The 16,659-nt window shown below is 39.2% G+C and overlaps 1 protein-coding gene across 5 annotated transcripts in view; it reads right to left on the bottom strand.

Annotated features, from left to right (window-relative positions):
- Positions 1–12,942, bottom strand: part of CHD2 (chromodomain helicase DNA binding protein 2) — a 146,062-nt gene extending 133,120 nt beyond the window's left edge. For 3 of the 5 annotated variants that reach the window (XM_030815056.1, XM_030815057.1, XM_030815061.1), the window contains exons 1-4: positions 12,440–12,942; positions 10,039–10,108; positions 9,355–9,440; positions 3,887–3,955 (exon numbers count right to left, since the gene is read on the bottom strand). The gene's annotated coding sequence lies outside the window, so the exon portion shown is untranslated. Of the gene's footprint in view, positions 1–3,886; positions 3,956–9,354; positions 9,441–10,038; positions 10,109–11,846; positions 12,041–12,082; positions 12,407–12,439 lie in introns of those variants that run through there. The other 2 variants (XM_030815058.1, XM_030815059.1) reach the window with 2 other exon arrangements.
- Positions 12,943–16,659: the final 3,717 nt, after the last annotated feature.

The following is a 16,659-nucleotide window of genomic DNA, read 5'->3' as shown; positions in this document are numbered from 1 at the left end:
ACTCTTAGGACATGAAAAAGGCTATGATCAATCTGCACTCCTGCAAAGCCAATCCAAAGCCAAAAGTGAGAATTTTGTTAATAAGGAAAAAGTGTTCACTGAGGCATCAGAGATTTAGGAGTAATCCGTGTATTTTCATAGAATTCAAATTCTTATAAAAACTGTATTTGCTAAAAAATAAAAAGAAATCAGGCTTAGTTCTGTGAGCCTGGAAATTTTCTTAGAAACAAAATCCACAGTTCTTCATCTGCAAAATAAAAATAGTACCTACCTCTTGTGGCTGTAGAAAGAATACTTTCATAGGGTTTATATTACCTGACATATAGAAAGATCTCAGTAAATGTTAACTATCATTCTGATATACCACAATAACCAAAGTACTTTGAGACCTACAAATTGACCTTACTGAATCAAAGTTCATTTATGTATCATCAGTAAGAGTATCTCTGAAGAACATACAGGATCATGGGGTCAGCAGTCTTGCATTAAAATAAAATCAAAGATCCTACAGAAAACTGGGTAGGGTTTAGATACCAAAGCCCTCTACATGTTCCTTTCCAGTAACTTGTGAATTACTGCAGACATGGAAGAGATGTTTTAATCTAGAATTCCATGAGCAGACAACCTACATCTTTTCTATATTTCACATATAACCTTCAAGCTCATAATATAAATGGTTAACAAAATTTTTCCCCTTTGATATTCACTAGTTTATACTTCCTTTTTAAAATAATGTGCATGTTCTAACAGTACCATTCCCATAGCAAAGGTAAAAACTTAAATGGCAACAAAGCTTCAACGAGTAACTACTATCCCTTAAAATTCCCACATATCATACATCCAGAAGAACATAAAGTTGAACATGGAGGTACTCTTCATTGTATTTTTAATTACTTTTTAAGATGGAGGTCTCACTACGTTGCCCAGGCTGGTTTCAAACTCCTGGGTGGAAGAGATCCTCCCACCTCAGCTTTCCCAGTAGCTGAGAACATAAGTACCTGCCTCTGCACCCAACTAAGGTTTTTTGTTTGTTTTTTTTTTCTTTTTTTTTTTGAGGTGGAGTCTCTGTTCCCCAAGCTGGAGTGCAGTGGCGCGATCTCGGCTCACCGCAACCTGCATCTCCCGGGTTCAAGCGATTCTCCTGCCTCAGCCTCCTGAGTAGCTAAGACTACAGGCGCACACCACCATGCCTGGCTAATTTTTGTAATTTTAGTAGAGACGGGGTTTCACTATGTGGGCCAGGCTGGTCTCGAACTCCTGACCTTGTGATGTGCCTGCCCTCAGCCTCCCCGAAGTTCTGGGATTACAGACCTGAGCCACCGTACCTGGCCTGGTATTCTTTTTAAATTCTACTTTAGTAAATTTGTTCCAAAAACACTGGGACATGATAAAATACATTGTTGGTGGATACACAGGTAAGTGATTCACCATCTGGATTGGGTTTACACGGGCTCTCCTAAAACCATCTCCTTTCCTCTACTTCTCAGCAAATTTTCCCATTTTTAATAGCAAAGAAAAATGGGGCAGGGGGGCAGGGGCAGAGAGTAGCATAAGGAAAAAGAAATTAGTGATTCCTAATTGTCTTAATGGATGGCTATCATAAAGCTACTATTATTAATGTAACAAATTATTTTAAAACTTAAAACACTTATTTCAAAGTCAATGATGGGACAAACAGGTGTAAAATTACCTAGAGCAAAAGTTCATCCTTCTCATCATGTAATTAACATTCTTGGTGCTTACGATGATTTCAATCTTCTTCGTCTACTGTCTTTAAATGTGGAAATATTTATGTAAGAAAGCCCTGAGAGGCTGGGTGCGATGGCTCACACCTGTAATCCCATCACTTAGGGAGGCCAAAGCCAGCAGATCACCTGAGGTCAGGAGTTCGAGACCAACCTGGTCAACATGGTGAAACCCCATCTCTACTAAAAATACAAAAATTAGCGGGGCGTGGTGGCACATGCCTGTAATCCCAGCTACTCAGGAGGCTGAGGCAGGAGAATCAATTGAACCCGGGAGGCGGGGGTTTGCAGTGAGCTGAGATCGCGCCACCACACTCCATCCCGTGCAACAAGAGTGAAACTCCGTCTCAGGAAAAAAAAAAAAAAAAGCCCTGAGAAGTAAATTCACGTATGTTGTCTTATTACCAAGATACCTTGAATCTTCAGTAGAATATATATTAACAAGTCTGGGTCTTATGGGCATAAAAACTAACTATAAAATTAATGTCAATTGTGACAACTAAGAAAAGGAGTCATCTTATTTAAGGTTTACAATCAAATATTCCGTACTGTCCTCATTGGTTTAAAAGTTGACTATATATGCAAACTAAGAAATTGAGAATTGCAGAGAAAAAATGAAGTCTTGTCACTTTTTTTAGTCAAAACTTTGGCTTTCAGGCATACCTAAAATTTAATATTTAATTCATTAAAACTTGTTTTAATAGTGGATGTCACTGTTTTTAAATTAAATCCAAAACACTAGCTGATAAACAATGTTTAACAGAAGCCATACTGATACACCAAGTATTTATTGAGCATCTACTATATGCCAGGCAACTGATCTCTTCAAAATGACCACAGCCAATTATTGTACTGTATTAGAAAAGTTTTCATCTCTTTCATCATCCTATATCGAAAAACAAATCCCCCTCCAAAAATAAAATCTATTTCGCAGGCCCTAGCAGCCATTTACACAATATAAGCTAAAGTAGCCATAGGCAAAAATTATCATCTAAAATCTAGATTCCCAAATGTGATTCAAAAAAAATTATTTTTATGAAGTAGCTAATATAATTACCAAAAAGGTTGTCAATAATAAATCATGTTGGCCAGGTGCGGTGGCTCACACCTGTAATCCTAGCACTTTGGGAGGCCGAGGCGTGCGGATCACCTGAGGTCAGGAGTCCGAGACCAGCCTGGCCAACATGGTGAAACCCCATCTCTACTAAAAATACAAAAATTAGCTGGGAATGGTGGTGCCATGACTGTAATCCCAGCTACACTGGAGGCTGAAGCAGGAGAATCGCTTGAGCCCCAGAGGCAGAGGCTGCGATGAGTCGAGATCACGCCACTGCACTCCAGCATTGGTGACAGTGGAACTCTGTCTCGAAAAATAAAATAAAAATAAATAAATCATGTTGAGAAATCACCAAATTCATTTATACAACCTTCCCATCAACTCTTTCCACGTATTTTTCAGACTGTTAGAAAAACTATTCCAGAGGTGCTAACCATGTCTTCTAACATCAAAGCATAACTTCAGGGACAATCAGGCTAAAGAACTTTTTGTTGAGCTTTCAAGTTTAACTTCAAAATTAATTAATTAAAAGTAATTATAATATTGGAAATCATTAAAAATTATGTTCTCTTACCAAAAGAGAACCGAAGGGCTTCTGAGTTCTATACAGGTTAAGGCAACACTGACAAAAGGAATAGCTGTAGGACCTAAGATAAACTTTCCCTATAGATGAGACGAGAAATATTTTAGGCTTTGTGGCCATTCAATACAACTCCTCTGCTTGCTGCTGCTATACTGAGAAAGCAACTGCAAACAATAACTAAATGAAAGCGCATAGCTGTGTTGCAATAAAACTTTATTTACAAAAACAAAGAGGAACCATTTATCAACATCCACGTTTATAATAGTGTTAGAGGTATGTTCAAATGTGGGTTTGTTTGCATTTTAACTTGCCTAAGTGAAGACAGCAGAAAATAATAGATTGGAGTAAATTAATACGCCAAATTTCCATGTTGATTTTTTTGTACTGTGTTGAGTTTCACTAAATCCTTCTATTTACAATTCTGACTCGAATTTTCAAAATTTCCAAAGTAGTATTTAAAATTTCTAAACAGATTAAACATGTAAATTGAATAATACTTACTAAATGCTTCCACCAATGTCTACTTCATTGTATGGGGCCTTTAGAGGATTCAGTTTGAGGTTCGTATTTCTGCAGAGGACAAAAAGAATTTAGTTTTATACATAAAAAACGAAAACAGATTATTAAGCACCATGATTTATACCCAAAATGTCAACATCTTGCAAGGGTCATTTGCCAATAGACCAAAAGATGTATGTATGTATTAATAATATAGTCCAAGCAGAAATCATACAAGCTCTTGAGTATCACAAATTTGGCTGTACAGGAGTCTCCTCTGTAGAATAGGTTACTACAAAATCACAAGCATAAGTTTCAGCCCCTAAGAACTCCAAAAACGTAAGTAAATATCTGGGCTCCCCAGGTGGATCTGATGTTTGGGAACTAGTTATTTAACACAGCCAACATCACTCTTACAGTACAGAATTGTTTCACTTTCTAGTCTTATACCTATTTACTTTCAATCCTTCTACAGGAAAGTTTACGTTGCCCACCTGTAAGGCCACTTTCTCATTCCTTAGTATTACCATATTGTTTCACATTATTATGTCTTTAATCAACACTAAGACAAAATGTTAGGAAACCATAGACATCATTTCAACTACTACTAATTGTACCAATCTATTCAACTAAACCAACACTAATCATTCCTAAAATATATACTTGATAATAAAAATGTATCCGGCCAGCCCGGTGGCTTACACCTGTAATCCCAGCACTTTGGGAGGTGGAGACAGGCAGATCACTTGAGGTCAGGTGTTTGAGACCAGCCTGGCCAACATGGTCAAACCCCGTCTCTACTAAAAACACAAAAATTAGCCAGAAATTGCTTGAACCCAGGAGGCAGAAGTTGCAATGAGCTGAGATCGCATCACTGCACTCTAGCCTGAGCAACAGAGCGAGACTCCGTCTCAAAAAAAAAATAAAATATCCATACTTTCCACTAGTTGGACTTAAATACCTCATAACTAAACATGGAAAACAGCATTTCCCATATCTCAAGTAACATATACTTTTTTTTCATCACTTCTGTTCCCAGGTATGATTACAATAATCATCCCACCCCCAAAAAGAAAACTTATTTAAAAGTTCAATATGAAAATGGGCCGGGCGCAGTGGCTCACATCTGTAATTCCAATACTTTTGGGAGTCCAAGCTGGGTGGATCACCTGAAGTCAGTCAGGAGTTCGAGACCACCCTGGCCAACATGGTGAAACCCCAGCTCTACTAAAAATACAAAACTCAGCCAGGTGTGGTGGTGCACGCCTGTAATCCCAGCTACTCAGGAGGCTGAGGCAGGATAATCACTTGAAACCGGGAGGCGGAGGTGGCAGTGAGTTGAGATCACACCACTGCACTCCACCAGCCTGGGCAACAGGGCAAAACTCATCTCCAAAAACAAAAACAAAATGTAGCAATTTAAGGTTTTTAGAAGGCAATGAAGTTTAGGATTTAAGTTAAAACTACGCTACCCAAATGCTTCTTTAGGACTAATTTTCAAATTATAGAGCAAGTCCCTGTTTATCTTCCCAAATCTAAATTCCTTTAGTCATTCGGACAGACCATAATCAAGAAATATAGCAAAGATCTGCTTCAAAATTGCTCTAAGAGTAGTTGCTAAATTATCTTCCCAAGAAATTGACAAATGAAGCAATTTAAACGGAACACAACATATTTCTGATCTTCCAAATTTAATCTGACCTTATCAGTAACAGAAGGTTTTGTGAAGACAAATCGTAAACCAAGTAAACCCTTAAGAGAAGGGCAGAACTGACTTAAGGAATCTTGGTAAAAGAAATGTCTAAGGGAAATCCCTCACACTGCTCTGATAATGTGCTTATAAGTAAGTTATCTACCAGTAGATAGGGTTCTCACACCACCAAAGACAGAAAATGTATCTCTTTGCATCATCACAAAAATTACTGACACTAATGTAATCTACCATAGCATCTCCTTCCCCATGCATCACTCACAAAAATTACTAACAACCAAAATTGACAAAAAATCTAAAATCACTTTGCCATCCTTGGAAAGACAGGAGAAGGGAGCAAAATTCAGCTTAGGCAGACTATGAAAGTTGATGATTTTGCTCGTATTCCCACCTACCCTATTTCATAATATCATAGTTTCAGATTGAGTAACTTACAGGTATAATATACATATTTTCGTTGTTTTTCTTTTAAACAGTAAGGACAGCTTTAGTCAATTGTCATATTATCATTAGTCATTTATGCTTTTCTTAGAAAACTTGGTTTTTAAAACCATTTTTTTCTTTTTTTGAGATGAAGTCTCGCTCTGTCGCCCAAGCTGGAGTGCAGTGGTGTGGATCTCAGCTCACTGCAACCTCTGCCTCCCAGGTTCAAGTGATTCTCCTGCCTCAGCCTCCCAAGTAGCTGGGACTACAGATGCGTGTGCCACCACACCCAGCTAAATTTTTTTTTCTTTTTTTTTTTTTGCATTTTTAGTAGAGATGGGGGTTTCACTATGTTGGTCAGGCTGGTCTCGAACTCCTGACCTCAGGTGATCCACCTGCCTCGGCCTCCCAGAGTGCTAAGATTACAGGTGTGAACCACCGCACCTGGCCAATTTTTAACTTAAAATCTGAGAGCACTATTAACTATAAAGTCATTAATGTGTCTAAGAAAATTCACAAACCTCAAAGTTAAAATACAGCTTTATAATCTAAATTAAAATGACTATGATTACTGTGTAGTACACGCTTAAGATATAATTGTTTGGGAAATAATTTCAAATACATGGCTTCGTTTCAAAAGGCAGAGGAATGTTTTCTAAAACAGATCTGTCAAGCAACATACAAGGTATGTATCAAAACTTTTATCATGTTGTTATAGAAAACATGCTACTTGAATGTTACATAAACCATCAAGTCACATATTTATAACCTAAGGATCAGAATATCCTTCAATTTAAATTGTAAAGGTTAATTACATTAAAAAGTAATAGCCAATTTGAAAATCAAAGTGCACTGAAGCATTCAATATGGAAGGAGGTAGCTGGTAAAATGAAGACATTTATCTTTCACGTACAAAAATTTTGTAAAGGAAATTAAATAGATTATATCAGGCATGCAAACTATAAATCCTCTTATTTATAACATGATCATGGTCAGGTGAAAAATATTAAATAAAACCACTTAACTTTATATTAGGTACATTTACTACATCATTAGAAAAATTTTTAAACATGCTTTTATTGAAGCGTTCTAAATATTGTTTAAAGACAGTATAATTCCTTAATCGCTTCTCTGAAATCAATTTACAAAGTTTGTATAAGAGAATTAGGCATGCCTTAACAATTATTTTTATCTCACAATTTGAGAGCTAATAGGGATATTAAGAGCTTGGAACTCTAAAGTCTTCATACAAATTATGAGATGAAGGTACAAAAGGAATAAAATGTCAAGACCGCAGGGCTTATTTACATTGGAAGGTAGGTCTCCCCGAAACGTGTTTATTTTCCACTCTATCACCACCTCTGATTACAAAAGATAAAGAGATGTCCTCAACTTATCTTTCTCCCCCTTATGCCGCTCCACAATCAAATCTCAGAGGATAAAAAGTAAAATTAATTAGTTGTCCACAGTACAAATTTTTAAATAATCAAAAAACGATGAATAATAGTAAATAAAACTTAAAATTTACATTTGAAATTACCTATTTCATATAATCTATAAATGTCATGTCATTAAAGCCTTGTGATTACACAGCATGGCTCCTTTCATTTCTATAGAATGTCAGGTAATTTTTTAAACAGTTTTTATCAGAACTAATGCAATCCAATTCAATCACCAAGTTGATCAAGAGATTTTTATGACTCAAGAATTATCCCAAAATGCTAGGGTAAAAACAAATATGTAAGTATCACTTTGGTTCTTAAGCAGAAACAGTGGTACATATATAATAATCCACCTTCCTTATATAGTACTTTAATATCATATCTACATGATCCACTATATTTATCTTATATAATATTATCTATAATAGTTATCTACATTTACATTTGCCCTCATGTGCCAATCAATTATGTTCATTATACAAGATTGGATCAAGCAGTATCAAAACACTGAATATATGCACTAACAAAGATCTAAGTACATGTGGATCTTTGATTTAACATTTCTAGCCCTTTCCAGATGTTTTCTTTTTTATGAATCAAATTACACCTTCCGTAGGCCATTATAAATGTATTGCCTGTTTATACTTAAACATAGATTATGCTTCACATAAGAGACCCATTTCTCAATTTCCTTAACAATGCCCAATGACAGGAATGCCAATATCACATCAGTTGCACAGAGGAAACCGTAATCTCGGCATTTGTGTTAAAGAAGTTTTGAAGTGAGGGATGTTTCAACTGTTCTTTTAAATGTTGTATCTTTAAAACACTACAGTTAAAAGTCAAACATTTAGTTTTCTCTTGCACACTGTAGTACACCGAAATTTGATCGAACTGCAAAAAAGGATTAAAAAGAAGTTAAGCTGAAGCAAAGGCAATAAAAATATTCCTCTTACCACCTATTTCAATCAATGGAATAAGCCAACACCAAGTATTGAAAGACTGTATTTTATTTTCCACGTAAATTTTGAAGAAAAGGTAAACTTGCCCTTATTTTAATTGGTCATTTGGCGATTCTTAAAATTTCCCAAGATACCCATTATTATACCGCATATTTCCTCTAGTCAATCACTAGTAACAGCTTGACATTAATTTTCAGATTCAACATTAACTTACAAAAAAACGTGTATTTCCTTAAAAATATCAGTGGACATTCTTTTAAATTCACGTATTTAGCTTTAAGATTTTAAAGTGTGATATACGTGGTATGCTGGGGGCCCAATACCTACTGCGCATGAAAATTATTTCTACCTTTTATGCTTTAAAAGCAATTACTAAGCAATTAAATTAGAGGACTCAAGATGCATTAACTCTCATTTCCTAGAAAACAACACATTTTTGGACCTGTTTGAAAACTCATGAAAACAATTAAAATGAGTATTTTAAATCTATTAAATGACTAAGATATGAAAGTGTCTATTTAGTTTTTGAAATGTAGTTAAGAATCCTACCATCAGCAAATGCAAAATTCCAGACCATTCCTAAAATGTGATCTGTACAATCAAAAAAAAAAAAACAATGGCTGAAGATTGTATATACCAGATTTGCAAAAACATAATCTTGATGACTCTACTGCAGATTTAACCACAATCCTAAAGCACCATTTTATTAAGAAGTACTAAATGTCTTCCTGCTCCAATATAAATAACATGCATCGACTGTCTTGATAGTAATAGAAGTGTTTCAATGTCAGGCAAAGGAATTTGATGGTTTTCTCATCCTTTCACTGATAAACAGCCTACAGTTTGTTTCATTAACAATCTTTAATGGGTATTTTTCTACTTAAATGTTGGTAACTATTCAATTGCAGATGTTGGGTAAAAACATTTACTTACTTGCTATATAAAATACTGACTTTCCCAAAGATTTCCTTTATCCTCTCGGATAAATCTCCAATGTCTCAGTCTTCAAAATGGCATACCTTTTGGTGAAAACAAACAAGATTCTAAACTTAAATTATGAAGCAAACAATAGCAAGTAAAAGTAAGTGTTTTTAAACTTTTTAATTACAAAAAAGAAACTAAAATGTATGCTCAAAACCTGATTTTTTAAATGTTCTTCCCTAAAATCTATCAGTATGAATAGCAAACTAGTTCAAATTCTCCAACAAGCTTATTTCTTTAAATACTTAAAAGATTAAAATTGTTTCCACAATATACAGAGTTAAAACAGAAAAAAAGCTATCTTTGGTTCATGGTTTTCCCCAAAATCTAATCAGTCTTCTCTTGTTCCCAAAATTAAACAAAGGCTTAAAGGACCTTCAGTATTTTAAACTATTCAAAGGGTACATTAAGTTACAATGGCTATGCATGGCTATGCGTATATACTTTTAATCTTTCCTGCAGTGAAAAGGCTTAAAGGCTTTTGTCAAATTATTTGATAGTTTACTCATATTCATAATCCCAACTTTTTAAAATGATACCCATTCATTGATTAATTGAAATGCAAATTATTAAAGACAAAACAAAAACCTAATAAGCTAATTTTTGTCAAAACAATAAAAATTAACCCAGTCTTACCTCAAATAAAAGAACTCTTATTTGTTCAGAACCATCAGCAACCAAATTAATTTTTAATCTCTTAAGTCACCTTTAAAAAAAGAAGAAAGATGATATTAATGTTTTGATTTTCAAGCATTTCTTGGCCAACGATTCAGTGTGATGAAACAAGAAAACATTCCACAGACAAAAATCTATGGGCAAACTGAAGAGATGGCTCATCGACACAAACCTGTATACATTTATGGTTGCAGTTATTTCTTATCTTAGTATCTATCAGTCTTTGTTTTCCTCATCTTTTGGCTATATTGACCAATACTAAAGATTAACGCATTGAATTAAACAGAAATACAGAAAATTCAAATTTTCGGACTGATTTAAGATTATGAACCTTTTTTTTTTTTTTTTTTTTTACTTTCCCTCTTTTTATGACAGGAAATAAACAAAGAAAAAGTTTACCATTCTTCAAGAGAAATCATCTTAACATCTCCCTTACCATCCGGAAATATCTTTTATAATCATGAGCAATTAAAAATTAGCTCCTCCAAGAGAAATTAGTGAAGTTAAAATGGCCACTGGTTACTTTAAATTTTAAACCACAAGTTACTTGATCTCACCAAGTGGGATACTAGCTTTGTCTTTAAAGCTACTCTAAAACTTATAGTACCCTAGACCTTTACTCAATTTCAAATCAGGGTCTTCAACATTTTCATCTCAGTCTTTCTCCTCCCCCATTTATCATGTAAAAAGATCTTTCAGATTAAACTGCTAACAATTATTTTACATTTCACAATTCAAAGAGGATTCTAAAGAACTAGATTCAGAATATTAACTTAAAACCACTTTCAGTGTTCAAAAATTTCAGAAACATTCATTTGAAAAACCAAAATTGGTACTTAAGACAGATTCTGTAAAATCAAGATATGCGCAACTGATGTAACACGTACCACTATAGGAAGGCTACTCAAAAAATAAAACCATTTTACTGGAAAAATACCCTTAGAAATATGGTCGAATAAACCAGTATGATTTCAGATGTACTATGTAAGTCTGCCCAACACTATTTTTACGTAGTTCTGCACCTTTACAACACAAGAGCTCCGCAGAATGAAGACAAATATATTCTAAAATACACAAAGGTTTGTGCGCTTCTGGTTTGTTCTTCAAACCACTACACTTAAAAATTACCCTTCAAACATTTTTTTAAGATTAGAGACTATACAGAGAACTCTACTAAATTTTATGAAACCTGTACTTTTAAAATACTGTTCCATTTTAAGCATATCTAGATTTTTATACATGCAACAAATGCAACAAATATGGCTCCTCTTCATCGCCCATTACCGAGAGCAGTCCTACTTTATTCATATTTACATTACGAGAAAGTAACTTCAGGAAGAGATTTGGTGTCAGAATGTTCTTTTGTGAAAGTTTTTCGATCATGGCTTGTGATAATATAAATTCTTAAAAATAATTAAATTATGAACTTTTAAAGACTAGGAATTGACCCAAGTACGTTCTAACATTCAGGTTGTGAGAAGTTGCAGATAACGGCTCCTTGAGACCTTTTTAAAAAGTACCAAACAGTGTATTTAATCATATTTAAATATCAGGAGATCAAATGATCTTGGCGTAATTACTCGGTAAAATAAACTACATTAACCAAACGTCATCAGCTAGCACCGTAATTACCAAATCTATTTCCATTAAACAGCCTTGACGACACAGTAAACTTGTCTTCGTAATTCTGAAATACCAGAAGCACTCCTCCAACTTGCATTTTTCAAAGACAACCTTAACGTCATAAAGGTTTAATAAGCAGCAAGTACCTTCGTATGTATCACTGCAGCCGTTTCAAAATCGGCTTTGAAAGAGTTAAAAGCCAACACCCAATAGGAGGGAAAAAAACAAGTTTTATTTTTGTTGAAACGTAGTCAGGGTTCCATTGTTCTTTTAAATTCGATCATGAAGATGAGTTCCCACCTCACCGGAAAGAGGTTAAAAAGCTCCTCCGTTGGAGAACCTGAAAGGGATTTTTTTTACCCTAAATATCAAAATAACTCACCAGGACAGAAAGGGGCTCTCCACGCCCGGTCCCCTTCGGGCTCTCTCTGGCAGTCGCCCGCCGCCCCTTTCCCGGCGGATCCAGTCCCGGCGACGAGGCTGCCCCCCGCCCACCTGCCGCCCGCGGGGTCTGCAGCGGGGCCCCGAGTGCCCCCTACCCTGGGACCCTACGACTCGGGCCCAGGGCACCGAGGCGCATCCCGCCGGGGAGAGCCGGCCCGCAACCATGGAGGAGCAGTGCGAGAAGAGCCGAGCGGCGAGGCCCGGCCCGCCGCCCCCTCCTGCTCGCGCGCTCAAGGACATTTTGCTTTTCCTCCCAAGGACAAAGGACAATAAAAGGAGTCGGGGAGCCACTCACCGGATCCGAGCGCGGCCACCGGCACCTCCTGGTCGCCCAAACCCGAGTCCCGGGCCGTACCGCCCGCCCGAGCCTCCCGCCCGCGCCGGTTCCAGCCGCCGGGGCCCGGGGGAGCCTCCGAGGCGGCAACCGCAGCGGCGCTTTCGGCGTCGTGGGCCCGGCCGCCCTGGGCGCCTCTGCCGCGGGCTCTGACGCCGAAGCGCGCGGCCCGCCTCGCCTCAGCCGCGGCCGCCCCACTCCCGCGGGCCCGCTGGCCGTCCGGGCGTAGCTCCCCGCCGGCCGGCGGGCCTCGCGGCCGCGGCGGAACGCCTGACAGCTCGGGGTGCTGCTGCCTCTCCGGCCATCTTGTGCCGTGTGTGTGGTGTCTCTCTCCCGTCTCCTCTCTAGGCTTTACTCCCTCCTCCTCCTCCCCCCGCCCCACACACCACACAACATGGCCTCTTCGCTGCGGCGGCAGCGGCCGCGGCGGCAGCAGGAGCTCCGCCGCGCTCCAGCCCGCTCCCCTCCCCCACCGTCCCCGCCTCCCGCCCGCAGCCCTGGGGCCCAACGCGCACGCGCGCCGCCATCCGCCCGCCGCGGCTATTGGCTCCACGAGCTTCCTGCATCCCCTATCCGGGAGCGACCTCACGCACGCTAGCTGGCGTCTTCCTCCCTCCCAACAACAACTACTTCCATCCTATTGGTTAATTTCAACTCCACCCCTTCCGCCTCCTTCGTGCGGATAGGCTGGCCTTAGTGCCATTCACTGCCCGTAGGCGTTTCTGGTTTTCTAGAGAAGCCCCGGGCCACGATTGGCTAGTGATGGAAACTTTGAGGTTGGAGCTGAGCTGTTGCTTTTCTCCCCGCAGTGCGGACCCCTCCAGGCTAGCTGGAGGGTTCCTGGTATGGTGTAGGCCAGGCTAGAATCATTAGTGCAGGGTCACACAAATAGTGGCTTCGCGTCTAGAAAAAGCTCTGGCTTCGGTGTTTCTAAGTTCAGATTTTGTCTTAAAAAAAAAAGGAAAGAAAAAAATGACTGACAGGATGATGAGCAAACAAGATACAGGCCCACAGCCCTTGGGCAAGCAGCCATATCCTCAAAATATTTGTTCTAAGCACCCAGGCCTTCCATGAAGGTCACACAGTCAGGACCAATGGTTTTACCATCAGCACATTCCCTAGCCCCAGCATCCGAATTGAGATGCGATTTATTTGAGGATTTGTAGACTGTCTGTTGCGCATTTACCTGAGAGCCTAAAAGAATGTCTAGTGTCTTGTGAGCTGTCGTCATGGAAATCAAAAAATAAAAATTTAAAAAATTAAAAAGAATGTCCAGTGTCCTGAGGCCTTAGCGAATCAATCTCAATACCGGTTGACTGGATTCCACCCTAGGACAACGTTTGTTAGAGTAGCAGTTTGAACCTGAAAAATCATAGTGTACCTTTTCAACCTCCTTCCGGAGAACCAGGCAAAACAAGCTTCATGTGCTTTCGGCAAATCTCACTTTTTTTCATTACTTCTTCCTACTTTAACCTGGAAACAACTCTAAGCAGACCATAGGAAAAAAATGAAAACCTAAACTTTCCTGAAATGGATGGGAAAAAAAAAAAAGAGGTAGCTCTCTCCCGTTGCCGGTATTTAGAATTCTTGCTCCTTTTGGCAGGGGACCTGGGAAAAATGAAAGGAACACCAGATGCTTAGTTTTACCGGATTTTTTTTTTTTTGAGGGGAGGGGCTTAGGGGTGAGGGAAACAACTGAAGTTCTTTTGAGCCTCTGCCCCTGGGTTAGCATCAGAAAATGTTACATACATTTAGAGCCTAGGAAATAGTCTGGCCGCTTTTTAAAATGACACAGTTGTTGATTGATTTGGCTCAGTGTAGCATAAGCCACTTAGGGCAGAGCTAGGACTTGATCCCAAGTCTCCTGACTTTTTATAAATCTTGATTTCCTTGTATGCAACCAGGCCACCCTCCTTGGCAATATACTTTGAACTCTAAGTAGGCACACACACACACCCACAAAATACTTCTTCAACCGAAATTAAATTTTCTCCAAGAGACATTTAATTTCCAAGAGACATTCCCTTACATAGTATAGCTTTGGACACTATGGACCTGCAACAAGGCTGTTTTTGCTGCAATAGCCCCATTCTGAATCCTTTTTTCTCATTCTTCTGGTGTGTTTTTGCTGTGCTGTTGTTCACTCCCTTTTCCTTCCATTTTTCCCCTCTTATTACAACCTGAAATCCCTCTGATTGTGCCTTTACAGATTCATCACCGAGTATGTCTATGCCAGGGAAACAGGCCTGAGCAGGCCTTTATTAAAACAGTCATGGCCGAAAAGCATTGAGTTAGCTGACTGGGTACCAGGCATTGTTCTCAACTCTCATTGGGGATTAACTTGATCATACTGCACTCCAATGAGAGACAGTTATCGTCCCTCTCTGTGTCTTATCCCTATTAGGATACTGAGGCTCAAGGAGTTTAAGTAACTTGCCCGGGTTCACACTACCAAGAAGTATTTTAGCCCAGATAATTTGCCTTCAGACCCTTCGGCCTCTCCCAGTTTTCTTTCAAAAACTGTCCCTTCGCCGAATAGGTTCATTTGGATCTTTTGTTGTGTGGATCCTCCAGATTTGCCAGCTCCTCCCTCCTGTGCTTCATTGGAGGTATTCTACCTTTAGAATGAAACATGAGATCCAGTCTAATTGAATCCCCAGGCTTCGCCCCACCCCATTGCTGTCAATCTCCTGATGCCACCTGGGAGCCCTCCAGCTCTCTTGTTTGCTTTCCCTTTGATTTCTGGACCCCTAGGATTCAGCTTTGGAGTGGCTCAATTGTATGAAGAGATACCTTGGGTGACTTACATAAAATAGCTTTCTTTTCCCAAGTTTACATCCCACACGATGTCCTCTTTAGAGAAGGCCCTTTATTGAAACTTTGTCTGCTATCACAAATGACAGCTATGATTTCTTTTGCCGTAGCTATACCATCTCTTCAGTCATCCGTCCTTAAACCAAGAAGAATTCTATTGTAAATAAAAAGCACCTGACACCTGGCAGACCACATCCTACTCCCTCCACAGCTCCTTTTCACTCTCACTCTGCCAGAGAACCAAGAGGAAATCCCTCCTACCCCCAAGTCACACTGACTCTTGTGACTACCATTTCTTTGGGAAAGAAGATGAAGAGCCAAACCCTTAGCCTTGGCTCACTTAGAGGAAAGACCTGTGCGTGTGCTCTGAGTAGTTCTGTTACTATTCAATACTGTCCAGTGAAAAAATTGGCTGGGCAGAGAATATTTCTAGAAGGATACAAGGACATGTTTATACTGGTTACCTCAGATATAGCTACAGAATTGGGGCAGAAGGGACACTTTTTACTCTACTTTTCCGTGACTTTGGAATTTTGAACCATGTGAACGTACTGCCTTCTTCAATTAATCTTTTTTTTTTGAAACAGAGTCTTGCTTTGTCGTCCAGGCTGGAGTGCAGTGGTGCAATCTCAAATCACTGCAACCTCTGCCTCCGGGGCTTAAGAGATTCTCTTGCCTCAGCCTCCCGAGTAGCTGGGATTACAGGCACGCACCACCACGTCTGGCTAATTTTTCTGTAATTTTAGTAGAGACGGGGTTTCGCCATGTTGTCCAGGCTGGTCTCGAACTCCTGAATTCAAGTGATCCACCCGTCTCAGCCTCCCAAAGTGCTGGGATTACAGGCATGAAGCACCACGCCCAGCCCTAATGAATTTCTTTTCATTAAGTAATTTATTTATTTTGGAGACAAGTTCTTGCTCTGTCACCCAGGTTAGAATGTAGTGGCAAGATCATAGCTCACTGCAGCCTTGAACTCCTGACCTCAAGCCATCCTTCCTCCCACCTCAGCCTCCCAAGTAGCTGGGACTACAGGCATGCACCACCATGCCTGGCTAATTTTTTTTTTTTTTTTACTGTAGAGACAAGGTCTTGCTTTGTTGCTCAGGGTCGTCACAAACTGCTGGCCTCAAGCAACACTCCCACCTCAACCTCCCAAAGTGCAGATCGTTAGGAGAGAAGGCAAGATAGGAAAAAAGGAAAGAAACTAAACAATCTGCTGAGCTAAAAGCTGACACTACTGGAAAGAAAGGTTACCTTTTTTATTTACTGCATAAGAATCTGCATTGTCTGAATTAGTTACAGTAAACACTTGTAATTTTTTAAAATGAAGTGAAGGTCACAGGAAACTCAGTACCTCCAGGGCTGTG

Source organism: Nomascus leucogenys, chromosome 6 (assembly GCF_006542625.1).
Source record: "Nomascus leucogenys isolate Asia chromosome 6, Asia_NLE_v1, whole genome shotgun sequence".
In the NCBI taxonomy this organism is placed as follows: domain Eukaryota; kingdom Metazoa; phylum Chordata; class Mammalia; order Primates; family Hylobatidae; genus Nomascus; species Nomascus leucogenys.
Note: the sequence above shows the minus strand (reverse complement) of the source record. Positions and strands in the feature narration are given on the sequence as shown.